We start from the raw sequence: 14,690 nt of genomic DNA, 5'->3' as shown, positions 1-14,690 counted from the left end.
GAGATTCCTATGCAGATGTGAAGAGAAATTATTTTTACAGAGTTAGGAAGCATTCTTATCCAGAGAGCCAACTGTGAAATGCTTACTGGGGAAAAGGCAGTGAAAATACAGGGTTTTTGGAGAGTTTGGATTCCTGGGGCCTGATCTCACAGAGAGAATCAGCAGGGGCAGGAGCCAGCAGAGTGGAATCAAGGTTCCATAGACTCACAGCTTCCCTCACTGTTCTCAGTTCCTTCCCACTCAGGGAGGAGAAGAAAGGATTCCCTTATTAGGAAACTGAAGGGAAGTTTCAGTGAATCCACCCTCTTACATTCCTGGCACCATTACCTGACAATCCACTCATCCCCACTCATCCCCGAGGCTGCTGGTGAGTAATCTTTGCAAATTTTTTCTTTTCCATTTTCAAATGTTAAGAGGTTCTGCCTTGATGCCCTTGAATGAGGAAGAGGAAAATGTCTAGGCATTACACAGGCCTCCTCAGCTGTCAAGCAAAGTGGCCAACTGCCTTGGACAGGGAAATTGACAAGGGCAAAGCTCTCGAAAATGGTTCAAATCAACTCAGCCTTGAAGAAAAGCAGTAGGAAGATGTCCTTAGAAGGGGGATTTAAGCGTAAAAGTCAGAACAGAATTGGCCCAAGTTGGGAAAAGTGGACAAAGAAAAGCTCTAGGGGTGGATATGAAGATGGGTGTCAGGAAGTAGGGATGAAAACATGGGGAAAGGGGTAACTAGCGTTCTCGCTTTAGACTTGGTTCTTAACAATTTGAACACAATTTCAATTGCGTTAATCAGAATCCTGGCAGAGAAGTCAATAATGAAGCAAATTGACTCTAATAAACTTGGTTCTTAAATTTCCAAGTTCCTGACAATGCCACAGGGACCAGACAGGATGCAGTTTGGTTTTGCTCAGTGGTACACCCAAGGGATACTACAAACATGCATCTATCCTGATCTTCCTCTGACCTCACACTTGGGTTCACACCTTCCTCTCTCTGCAAACAACCATGCTTTCTCCAGGCCTCCATCATACCCCTCTTGCTGCTCTCCATCTGATCATTGCTATTTGGTCATCCCCAAGCTGGCCTGGTGTCTCCTACAGTTTCATTATCTGTTTTCCCATACGTCTTAAACTCAAATACCTAGAGCATCAGGGAAGGAGAATGAACGTGTTAATGAATCAGACATAATAGGGAGTGGTGTGGAGCATGGAAAACTGGAAATTACATGTTCTGCTAAAAAGGATTCAGGTTTCTTTTTCTGAAACCATTGTGCAGGCCAGGTTTGTCCATCTCCAGTGTTGGGCCATTATCTCTCCCAAATGTCCATCCCCAGCATTTGAGTCAGGAACCCACCATGTCTCAAAAAGGAAACACATGTTGGCTTTCTACTGAAGTCAGAGAGGTCCAGAGGAGCCAAAGGGTGCCTCAAGAGCTGGGGTGCAGGCTTTTGTCTGATACTTCTCCACTCTCTTTGGACCTTTGGCTGGACTATTTCTGGCCCCATCCTGCTTTTATTTTGATCTCAGCTGGGCCTCCTGGGTACCTGGCAATGGCAGTTGATCCAAGAACACCTACTCTCAAAGTCACATGCACGAAGATGTCCCCAGCGCTTCCCCTTACATCCTCCTGGCCTGTCTCTCATTTCAGCCAGTGGATGGTTTCATATAAACTCAGTCTCACCTTACAGGGACAGTGTTCCACTTCAGGCAGAAGCCAGGAATCTGTCAGCGTTGCTTCTCAGCCAGGACCTTGTTGGACACCACGGTTATCTGCTCAGCCCATGTGTCAGCACAGCCAAAAGTACAAGCGAGTGAGGCTGACCTTTTCATCTCCTTCTCATGCTTTGCTTCTACCCATCAGTCAGCCATGTCTGAGCTTCTCAATATATCCCTTACAACATCACTCTCAAAAGCATATGCTTTGTCCTCCATTTCTTCCCTCATCCACCTGGCTGAGTCCTACTCATTTTTCACAATCCCCCTCATTTTTTCACTCCTCTAGAAAGACTTTCATCATCCCTTTACCCCCTTCTTCCATCCGTGTTAGGTCTCTTCTCTGTGTTTGCATTTTTCTTTGAATCTTGCCAACATAGAGGTACTTCCCTTTTTTTTTCTTCTTGTAATTAATGATTTCGTCTTTCTCTCTCACATACCTTGGGAGCTCTGTAAAGGACAGACTTGTCAATCACCTCTGTGTCTGCATTCCAGTGCATGACAAACAGCTGGCACTAAGCAAACATTTGCTGAATGAACAAATTAGCAGCCTGCCTATATACTCAGCATCCTACTGCCACCACAGAGATCATTTTGCATAAAAGCATCAAAATTAGTGACTACTTTTTGGGAATTTATTTGCTACATAGAAATCATTCAATAAATGTTGAACTCTTATTTGAACTAAAAAAAAAAATCACTTGAGAGAGCGAGGAAAATGAATATAAATGCGACAAACCTGATCATAAGAGTTTTGATGATTTTATGAGTCAGAGAGTGGGTGAGTGTATGACTGACTGCTTCATGGAAACCGTGGGGTTATGAGAAAGAGCCAGAGTTAGCTAGAGACCAATATGAGTAATTTAAGAAATGCTTATGGGATGCCTACCTTATGCCAGGTGGAGTATTCAGTAAGACTAAGCTTATATGATGAACTACCACAATATTCACCAAGCTGTAATTATGGTGAAAGTAAAGGAATGCTCACTTGGTTTGGATAAATTCTAAAACCTTTAGGTAAAATGTGAATTCAGAACAACAGGATAACCTGGCAATGAACGGTCCCTAGTTCCAACATAGGTTTTGATTGACAACAGGCCACGTGTACCTGATGTTTCTCTGCTTCAACTAAATCTTTAGTCTAACCTTTAAAATAATTGTGAAAATTATTAGGACTAACCACGATTTTGTTGATATATATACAGGAGGAGGAAGTGTCTCAGCACTTAGGAAACTTTTAGTCAAAATGTTAAACTTGTTGCTACCTGGTAGGAGTCCTAAGGTCGCTGTTACAAAGATGGAATTGATGTTGCCCTAGTGTTGATTGTATAACTTCTCTTAATCACCTGCCCACTTCTACAAATGTCTGGAGAGGCAGCTTGTTAAAATAAAAATGGTAGGGGCTTGGGAACCAAACTGAGTCTGCCCTTTATTTAAATGTTCGTAAAGTTGCACTAATTGGTTTTCCTCTTGGAACCTTGGTTTACTTACCTGAAACATGGGTGCAAAATGGTATACCCTGCAGAATTGAATGAGATAATATAAGTCAAGTGCGCCTGGCCCAGTGACAAAAATCTTTTTGTTGACCAAACTTTAGTCAGGCTCCTAAACCTTCTCTTGGGTCCGTGTATGTACTTCCTTGTAAAATCCTGTTTTAGCAAGAACCCTGCTAAGTCAGTTTAGCAAGAATCCCCCCATCCTTGATACCTGATTACCCTCATCCTTGATATTAGATCAAGTTCTTCATCCTGCAACATCCATCCCCGTGGTAATGTCTGATTACTCTGGCCTGCCTTTCACAAGAATCCTATTAGATCAGTTTAACCAGAACCTCCTTTACTCCTGATGTTTCTTCTTAGTAATTTTCTATCCAGTAACCCCACCCTGTTCCTTGGCTATGAATTACTACCTGCCCATCTGTATTCAGAGCTGAGCATAATCTCTCTCCTGCTGCTGCAAAACCCCATTCTAGTCGTTCCATGGCAGTGGTCCTCAATAAAGTCTGCCCTACCATCTGTAGCAAGTGTCACTGAATTGTTTTTTCTCTTACCACCAGTCCCTGGGAGTGGGAGGGAGCCTGACAAAGTGTCCTTTTTTCCTTTCCCCAGAATCAAGATCCTGGCTCCTCTGCTCTAAATTTCAGTGTCAGAAAAAAATTACAGGGCAAAATAGTTTGGAGCAAAGGACCAAGGGTAAGAATTTCTTGTCTTTGCTTTGTACTTCTAAGGTTTCTGGAAGCTGCACCATTTCTTGCTTGCACTAAATATGACTTGAATAAGAAGGGCAGGTGTCCTGGAGAGAACAGGAGGTCCTGGAATTTTTGCTTTTTGCTATGCGAAATGAAAATATTTAAAATGCCTATGTAAATGCCCATTTGTTATTATTATAATCTCATACTTTATCTTCATTTTTTGGTTACTATTTAATCAGCAATAACTTGGAACACTTCAGCTTTTAGTTTCTTCCTCTGTTAAGCAAGTAATGATCTGTAAACAAACACTTTAATAAGTGCTACTTAAAGGGACCTCTAAATCCTTTTGTAATGTAAAGAATTCGTTTATCGTGCAAATAAGTTCACCTTCCAATTTAGTTTTTGAGAGTAGGATATTCAGTAACTCCACTTACCTCTTCTGTTTAGAACTTAATTAAACACGAAGGAGTAGATATTAGCCTTCCATTGCTGCTGTAATAAATTACCACAGATTAGCAGCATAAGACAAAAGTTTTTTATTAGTTCACACTTCTGGAGGTCAGAAGCCAGGAAGGCCTCTTCTAGGTTCTAAATTCTGCTTCTCACAAAGCAAAAGCGAGGTGTGACCTGGCTGGGGCCTTTTTTGGAGGTTCTGGAAAGACTCCACTCCTAAATTCATTTAGCTTGCTGGCCAAATTTCATCCTGGCTATCAGTAAGAGGTGCTCTCTGCTCCCAGAAGCCACCTAGATTCCTCTGCATCCCACATGATCCTCACACTAGCATTGTTTCTTCAGTCCTTCTCACTCTTCACCACTCTGTATCTTCCTTCTGTGTTCTCTTCTGTGCTTTAGGGGCTTGTGTGATTAGATTAGCTCCACCCAAATGATCTCCCCTTTTCTTGGTCAAGTGTGCTATATAACATAACACAGCCACAGGAATATCTCTTCACCTTCACAGGTTCCAGGGACTGGGGTGTAGAATCTTGAGTGTTTTCCTAGAACTTCTGCCCATCACAGGTACATCTCCACAGAAAAATGTTTTCCCACTCTGTTTCCTCTTTCATCTTCTCTTGAATGTTCTTGAAGGGGACACCTCACATCACTTGACAAGAAAGACTGGGAGACTGAATAGAATTGAGCACAGTATCACTGGCAGAGTGAGAAGTCAAATAAAAAGAGATCACTAGACAATTTTCTCAAGTTAACATCAGTAAAAAAATTGAAGGTTCTGAGATGGAGCCAAATCCAAGTTCTGAAGCATGTGGCTAATACTGAGGAGGAATATACACAAACTCAAAGTTTCCTCGTGTTAGAAAGAATAATCCTGGGCTTCCCTGGTGGCACAGTGGTTAAGAATCTGCCTGCCAATGCAGGGGACACCGGTTCAATCCCTGGTCCCAGAAGATCCCACATGCTGTGGAGCAACTAAGCCCATGCGCCGCAACTACTGAGCCTGCGCTCCAGAGCCCACGAGCCACAACTATTGAAGCCTGCATGCCTAGAGCCCAGGTTCCATAACAAGAGAAGCCCACGCACCGCAACTGAAGAGTTGCCCCTGCTCACCGCAACTAGAGAAAACCTGCACACAGCAACAAAGACCCAACACAGCCAATAAATAAATGAATAAATAAATTTAAAAAAAAAAAAAAAAAGAAAGAATAATCCTGTTGAGACTGATGATTTAGTTAGATTCTCTGAGGTGCTAGATTATATATCTAATGCCTAGCAATACCCTTTGCTTGCAGCAGGTACTCAATGTTTATCCATCAACTATTAGATTAACAAAAGCAGGACTAGAGTAAGCAGATATGGAAAAGACTGATAAGTAAGAAGGTTCTTAATTAAAACTAGATGTTTTGGTGCCAGTACCATACAGCTGTGATTACTACAGCTTTGTAGGATAGTTTGAAATCAGGGGGTGTGATACCTCTAGCTTTGCTCTTCTTTGTTAAGATTGCTTTTGTTATTTAGGATCTTCTATGGTTCCATACAAATTTTTGAATTATCGTTTTCCAGTTCTGTAAAAAACACCCATAGGTATTTTGATAGGGACTGCATTGAATCTGTAGATTGCTTTGGGTACTAAATGGACATTTTAACAATATTAATTTATCTGATCCACTAGCATGAAATACTTTCTATTTATTTGTGTTGTCTCCAATTTATTTCAACAATTTATTATATTTTTCAGGTTATAGGTCTTTCACCTCCTTCGTTAAATGTATTCTTAGTTTATTCTTTGTGATGCTATTGTAAATGGGGTTATTTTCTTAAGTTCTATTTCTGATAGACATGCGTCAAGTGCTGGAGATCATGTGATCATGTGACAAAGTTTGGTCAGAGTGACAGTTACAGCCAAGGCACCATCTCTGTTATGCATGAGAAGTGCTCTATTGTCTCCTGGAAACTCCAGACTTCACCAGAGCCTGCTCTGGAAAGATGATGGAATTAAAACACGAACACTTAAACTAGCAACAGCAAGTAGGTTTATCCAAGGGATATATGAGCTTCATATTATTCAAAATATATAAAATTTGGTCTTGCATAGGATTTGCGGTAAGATAGTGATTTGAGCACAGGAATCTAATTGCCTCTATCTCCATTAATTTCATAAAAATGGAGAAAAAAATTTGTATCAGGCCTGGGTTGCAATCAAAAGTGAGAAATAAACTTGAAGGATTACTAAATTATACCTTATTTTCATCCAGGGGAAAATAAAGAGGTGTGTCTGAAACTCCAGAGAGGCATCAGATAGGCTGGTAAAGCAGAGTCAATGAGAGAATTGGTTCATAAACAAACTTCAAAAAGTAAATTTGACAAAATCTTCTTGGCTGACTGGAACTTGCAGATGCCAAGTGAAAGATGGGGGATTGGTTATGGAATCCTATCTTGAATCTAGCACAGGAGGGAGAAGAGTGAAGAAAGCCTCCCATATCCACAAAGGGAGCACAGCCATCCTCTTGAGATTGGAGTGTGTCCCGTGAGGGAGGTGAGAAAACCCTGATGGAGCGCCACTCCCCAGCTACCATGAGGACAAGGGGCAAGTCTGCAAGGCAGCTCCTCCTCCTCTGTTCCTTTTTGACCTAAACAGGTAGTATTTGAAAGTAACTGAACTGAGTGTCCCCAGGCTTGTGAGCTTGGAGAAAGTGGCCAGTGCAGCCAACCCGGGCTCTTTCCTGACAGAGTGAAGAGCAACACAGCAAAGGAGCTCTCACTTGCCCCTCCACTTGCTAAGTGTGCCCCCACTCTGGGCCTCTGCATGTGCTGTTCCCTCTTAGTCAGTTCTCTTTCCCAGGTATTTACATGGCTCACTTTTTCAGTTCATCAAGGTCTCTGCACAAAGGCCACATCTTCGGGACACTCTTCTCTGACCGATCCATTAAAAAATATCTGTCTCTTTATGTTTCATCTCCTTACCCAACTTTAGTCTCCTTCGTAGACACTACATTATGCATTTATTTATACATCTATTCATCTATTGTCCTTTCTGTAACACACTGTGAGTTCCAGTGCTCTATACCCCAGTGCTTAGATCAGCGCTGGCTTACAGAGATAATCAATAAACATGAGTTACCTCTGCCCTCCTGTTTTCATCCCTCATCCTCTCTCACAACCATAGAACCTCATTTCAAAAGACATGAGGATGAATTTTCAGAACTGAAGGCGTCAAGCCATCCATGCTTCCAGGCACCACCACCTTCGCCTGTTCAATCAACGCCAAGATTTCTGCTCTGTCTGCATCCTTCTCTGTGTCCTGACTGCATGGAGTGTCTCGAGCTCTGTATCACTTTACACTGCTCGGAGGAAGCAGCAGTCATGCATTGCTCCCAGGAATGCCTGCCCCATCATTGGGCCTCCAGTTCCAGCTCCCCAGTAAGCGCCCGAGTGCGGCAGTAAGCTCTGCAGTCGATGGCTGGTATCATCATAGGCACCTGGTAAGCTTTATGAGCTTTTAAGGCACTCAATACATAATAAATAATAATATACTGCCAGGTGATTACTGTATGACTGCCGTGATGATGAACCGTTCAGGAGGAAGTAATAACCATGAGCAAATAGAAGACAAACAAAGAAACAGTCTGTTGTGCTGCCCCTAAAAATAAATCTAGGAACACAGAGAGATTTATCAGGGGTTGAAATATTTTGTTGACAAAGCCACAGGGATAATAGGTGTGTTTAAACATGCCTTTCTGTGCACAGCTTCTCTGGGCCATGCTAGCCCACCCTTTCGCCAGCTCTCACAGTCGCACGAAGGCAGAGCGGGCCACCTGGGGTTCGGGAGAAGGCATGCCCTGACCCCTTGTCACCCCTTGGGACCTCAGATGTTTTATGTCTGGGGAAGCTGGTTTCATTCTGACTCCTGAAGGCCAGGAGTTGGATGCTCAAAAATGAGCAATGATGGGGTATTTGGTCCTTTAACAGACCCTAGTCACTATATACATCATAGGCTCTAATTCCTTCTTTTTAATTTCTTGTACTTGTTAGAGGGGCTTGAAGAGAGGGGCCACTGTTTCATAGTGTTTGTCCCAGTAAAGGAATATTGTTGGATGTCTGAATGCCTAATAGTGGCAAAGCACACAGTGCCAAATATTGAATTCTGTTAAAAACTGGCAGATATACTGTATGTTTCCATTTGTAGAATAACCTTGAAAAGATCAAAAATTAGAGTTATGGAGAATAAATTAGTGGTTACCCAGGTGAGGGTTGAGGCAGGGCATGACTCTTCAGAGGCAGACTCTTCAGTTTCTTTGTAGTGATGGAAGAGTCCCATATCTTCATTGCGATGGTGGTAACACAAGTGCATTCACGGGTTGAAATTTCATAGTACTATACACCACCGCCACCACCACCACCAACGAAAACCTGATAAAAACTAAATATGGCCTGTTGTTTAACTGATAGTCTCATGCCACTGCCAATGTCCTGGTTTTGAAATGCACTATGATATGTAAAATGTTATCACTGGGGAAAGCTGAGTGAAGCATGCACAGCATTATTTTTGCAACTTCTGTGAATCTAAAGTTAGTTTCAAATAAAAGGTTAAAAACTGCAAAAAATATTTTACAAAACCTCATGGCGGAGGTTCCAGTTCTGTTATGTGGAGTAACCATACTTCCTGTGTCTCTCCCACCGCTGTGACTACCACACCTAGAGGAACTATTTTAGGACTCTGAACCGTAAATAGTAGCAAATGGGTCAGGAAAGAAGACCAGAATTCCAAATAGCATCAAAATGGTGGTGAGTTTAAAGTCTTTTCCTCCACTATCCCTTGGCCTGAATTCAATTCAAACCAAAATCTAAAGGTGGCCGTCAGCTCAGAGAGCCCTCCAGGCTCTGGGAGCTAGAAAGGGAACTCTCAAATCTCAGAGACTGAGGAAATCCCCAGGTTTTGTTTTTATTCATTTATTTTCTTTTCTCTGGCATCTCATGCCCAGCCCCTAAGCATTAACACAGTGAGAGCTGCAAAGACCTCTCCAGTCAGAGGGGCTGGGATCCCAAGATGATGGAGTGAATCATGACTATTATCATTTTTTTCATGTTCTCCTTCCACTTGACTCCGGACACAGCTGCAGTCTTAGAAGTGCAGGGGAGGGCAGGGAAAATTAAGCCACAGCACTCTGTCTAGAGGACAAAAAAGAAGAGTGCCAGTAACCCTTTGGAATCTGTAAAAAGCCTACGGATGTACTGTACCTGGGAGGCTGCGAAGCGGGAGTCTATTTTGAGAAAACAATCCTGTACACTTAAGAACTAGTCCTCCAGCTACACACACGTGGATCTGATTCTACTGAGCACACAAAAAATGTAAAGGACTGAACTCACACAGGGATCACTGTCTAGGCCCCAGACTGATCGCAGGGTGGCACATACTGGGGCGGATCTCATTGCCACCGGAAAATACTGAACACTGAACTGAGACTGGATGCATCGTCCACAGAAGGCAAGCTAAAACTTGTAGTCTGAAGCTCTCCAGGTCAACTGACTACTAAAAGAACAATACCAACATTTTCCATACATTTTCCATTTAAATAAGATCCAGAAGTACATGATAGAATACTCAAAATACCAGGACACAATCCAGTATTACTTCTCTTCTGAAAAACCAGGAAACTCTCAACTTGCATGGAAAAGATAATTAACAGGTGCAAACACCAATATGACACTGATGCAGAATTACCTGGTAAGGACTGGACAGCAGCTATTATGGAAATGGTCCAATAAGCAAGAATAAATATTCCAAAAAATGGAAAAACAGAAAGTCAGCGAAGAAATAGAATATATAAAGAAGAAACAAACAGAAAATTTAGAACTGAAAAATATAATAACCAAACTTAAAAACTGGAGGAGAAAAAGTACCATTTGAAAAAAGTATTTGAAGAAGAAATCGCTGAAAACTTTCCAATTTTGTCAAAAGATGTAAATCTATAGAGCCAATGTCAGTGAAACTTCAGCATAAACCCAAACAACTCCATACTCAAATGCATCATAATCAAACTGTTAAAAATGAAAAACAAAGAAAAAAATTATGAAAGCACCAGAGGAAACCAACACATTACCTTTAAAGAAACTGATTTCAAATGGCTGCAGATCTCTCATAAGAAAGCATGAGAGGCAGAAAGAAATGCCACAACCTTTTTTAAACTGATGAAGAAAAGATCTATTGACCAAGAATTCTGTACACAGTGAAAATATTGTCTGAATACAAAACGAAATAAAGACATTCCCACATGAAAGAAAATTAAAACAAACTGTTGTTAGCAGATGTGTGCACAAAGAATTGTGGACCAGAATTTTTCAGGCAGAAGGGAACTGATACCGGAAGGAAACCTGGGACATCAGGAATGAAGGAGGAGCCACAGAAATAGTAAATAACTTGGGGGATATGATAGACTATTCTTTTCTTCTCAATTTTTAAAGTATATTCAGTTGTTGAAAACAAAAAATATGTATATCATTGTGTGATGAGGTTTTTAATGTAATTGGAATATGTCAGACAACTATAAAACTAAAGGGACCTATATGATGATAAATTTTCTAAATTCTACTTGATGAGGTAAAATTATTAGGAGTCAATAAAAGATAAAGTATGTGAATTGTGATTGTGAGAACAAGCACTAACAATCTATGTAAACAGATAAAATGTAATAAAAATGTAAAATTCACCAAATGAATGCAAGAAGGGAGAAACAGAAATGAAAAAACAGAAGAAACAGTCAGAAAACAGACAATAAAATATTAGACCTAAATCTAAATCTATCAATAATTATATTACATGCAATTGGTCTAAACACAGCAATTACATGAAAATATCAGTATTTTTGTTTGTTTGTTTTGCCATTTGCAGCAACATGGATGGACTTGGAGTGCATTATGCTAAATAAAATAACTCAGACAGGGAAAGACATGTACTGTATGATATCACTTATATGTGGAATCTAAAAAATGCAACAAACGTGCATATAACAAAGAAGCAGCAGCTCCCCCTAGGATGTGGCTGGAGCTTGAGGCGCGCAGGGCCAGAGGCGCCGCCGACCCGGACCCGGAGCAGCTCGGAAGCGGTGAATAATAATAGCTCTTCAAGTCTGCAGTAACAAATGGCCTCCAATAAAACTACATTGCAAAAAATGGGAAAGAAACAGAATGGAAAGAGTAAAAAAGTTGAAGAGGCAGAACCTGAAGAATCTGTAGTAGAAAAAGTACTGGACTGACGTGTAGTGAATGGGAAGGTGGAGTATTTCCTGAAGTGGAAGGGATTTACGGATGCAGACAATACTTGGGAACCTGAAGAACATTTAGATTGTCCAGAGTTAATTGAAGCATTTCTTAAATCTCAAAAAGCTGGTAAAGAAAATGATGGAACAAAAAGAAAATCTTTATCTGACAGTGAATTTGATGATAGCAAATCAAAGAAGAAAAGAGATGCTGCTGATAAACCAAGAGGTTTTGCCAGAGGTCTCGATCCAGAACGAACCATTGGTGCCACAGACAGCAGTGGAGAATTAATGTTTCTCATGAAATGGAAGGATTCAGATGAGCCAGACTTGGTGCTGGCAAAAGAGGCAAATATGAAGTATCCTCAAATTGTAATTGCTTTTTATGAAGAGACTAACTTGGCATTCTTTTCCAGAAGATGAAGCTCAATCATTGTTTGCATTGCTTTATATATATATATATATATATATGTATATATATATATATAAAATCTGTCTTGGTTTTTTGATTTATTAGTGTGAAGAAATAATTACATTTTAATGAAAATCAAGTTTGATATGTTCTTTTGAAGTAGTATTGGGGAAGTTGTTGGGTTTTTGTTTTGTTTTCTGCATCTGTAGCACTGGCTACTTTGAACAAATACAAGCTTTCTGTAGTTGCTTCCTTTAGCAGAAAAGAACATTCGATACCACGGTATGTTATTTCCTCTGCATTAGAGAACAGCTTTTCTAAATGTTGGGGGAAGTCTCCATAGTCATTACTCAATCAGAATTTAGAATTTGCATTTAACTCATATATGCCTAAGGACCATTCTGGGTTTTTTGAATGTGTATACATAAAATATATATGTAAATGGTTTGGGTTTTTGTTGTTGTTGTTGTTGTTTAAATATATTTACCAAAACAAAAACAGCTTTTCACAACCATGAATAAGCCCATGTTTCTGGGATTCTATCATTTTGAGCAGTATAATTAATCACTTCAACTTAAAATGAAAAATTTAAGTCTTAACCTTTCAAATTAAATAATTTTGTAATTAAGTAGACAAATTAAGGTAAACAATTTAAATTGGATAATTTTTTAAAGCACTCCTATCAGAATCTGCATCCATATCTACAGTCATATAAATGTACTTTTATATGCAAAACCCCTAAAAGGAAAATTTTATCACTATCAACAACTTCCCCACCCAAATGAAAAAACTAGAAAATATCTGGTATGTTTTAATTAGCCAAGCAAGACTTAGTTAAACGGACATTTAAAGGTTCCTTTTGGTGAACCATTCTTTTACAAGAAGTTGAAATCCCTGTGCTATATTCACTGAAAGGCTGTGATACGTGTAATGTCTCAGACTTGTTCATGGAAACCTAATCAGATGGTTAGAGATGTTAGCAATATAGGATCTGCAAGAATAAATGAGTAAACAAACTTTTCTAATCTAAACTTGAGCTGTATGTTTTTTTCAAACTTTACCCCCAACCTGTTTCTTACATGTACGCTCAGTCTTCTCAGTATTTGGGGTTACTGGTTCAGCAGAAGCCAGGAAAAACAATAACTTTGTAGTAATCAGAATGTTATTCAACCATACTGTTTACTTCATTGTAAATACTGGTGAACAGTGGTCAATAAATAGTTTTATATTTGTTTAAAAAACAAAAAAAAAAAACAAAGAAGAAGCAGACTCAAAGATATAGAATAACAAACTAGTGGTTACCAGTAGGGAGAGGGAAGGGGAAAGGGCACTATAGGGGTAGGGGATATAGAGATACAAACTGTTACGTATAAAATAAGCTACAAGGATATATTGCACAACACAGGGAATATAGGCAATATTTTATAATAACTATAAATGGAGTATAATCTTTAAAAATAGCTACATTGCATAGCTGTAACATACAATATTGTACATCAACTATACTTCAATTTAAAACAATAATCCAACTATATGCTCTCTACAATAAACTTTTTTTAATACATCTTTATTGGAGTATAATTGCTGTACAATGCTGTGTTAGTTTCTGCTGTACAACAAAGTGAATCAGCTATATGTATACATATATTCCCATATCTCCTCCCTCTTGAGCCTCCCTCCCACCCTCCCCATCCCACCCCTCTAGGTCATCACAAAGCACTGAGCTGATCTCCCTGTGCTATGCAGCAGCTTCCCACTAGCTATCTATTTTACATTTGGTAGTGTCACTTCAAATATAACAAAGTAGGTAAATTAAAAATAAAAGGATGGGCAATTATGTCCCATGCAAAGGTTAATCCAAAGAGGGCTGAAGTGGATATATTAATATCAAACAAAGAGGACTTCAGAGCACAGAAAATTATCAGGGATTAGGAGAATCACTGCATATTAATCAATTATTCAATTCACACAAAAAAAGAAATAACAATCCTACATGTATACATACCTAGGAACAGAGTTTCAATATGCAAAAACTGACAGAAATGAAAGCAGAAATAAAAACATTCACAATCATACTTAGAGAATTCAACATACATCACTCAGTAATAGAACTAGTAGACAGACTATTAGCAAGGATATTGAGGAATTGAACAAAACCATCAACCAGCTGATCTAATTGGTATTTATAGAACATGCCAGCCAATAACAGCAGAAAGTACATTCTTTTAAAGTCTACGTGGATCATTCACCAAGATTGTTGATATTTTGGCCATAAATCAAACTTTAACAAATTTAAAATAATTAAATCCTACAAATTATGTTCTCACATCTTAATGGAATTAAATTAGAAATCAATAATGGAAAACTGGAAAATCTTCAAACACCTGGATATCAAACAACACACTTTAAAATAATCCGTGGGTCAAAGAGTAAGTCCTGAAGTAAATTAAAAAATATTTGAACTTCAAGAAAATACAAAGATATTAAGAGTTGTGGGGTGCAGTTTAAGCAGTGCTTGCAGTGAAATTCATAGCAATAAATGCTTTTATTAGAAAATAAGAAAGGCATCAAATCAATAATTCTTGCTTCTAAGTTAAGAACTGAGAAAAAGAAAAATGAAATAAAAACCTAAAACAGCATAAGGAAGAAGATAATAGAGTAAACTTCAA

General features: G+C 39.4%; 1 pseudogene; it reads left to right on the top strand.

The window, feature by feature from the left end:
- Window positions 1-11,492: 11,492 nt before the first annotated feature.
- Window positions 11,493-14,690, top strand: part of LOC130854215 (chromobox protein homolog 3-like) — a 46,762-nt pseudogene continuing 43,564 nt past the window's right edge.

Source organism: Hippopotamus amphibius, chromosome 5, assembly GCF_030028045.1.
Source record: "Hippopotamus amphibius kiboko isolate mHipAmp2 chromosome 5, mHipAmp2.hap2, whole genome shotgun sequence".
NCBI lineage: Eukaryota > Metazoa > Chordata > Mammalia > Artiodactyla > Hippopotamidae > Hippopotamus > Hippopotamus amphibius.
This window is presented reverse-complemented; position numbering and strand designations above follow the sequence as displayed.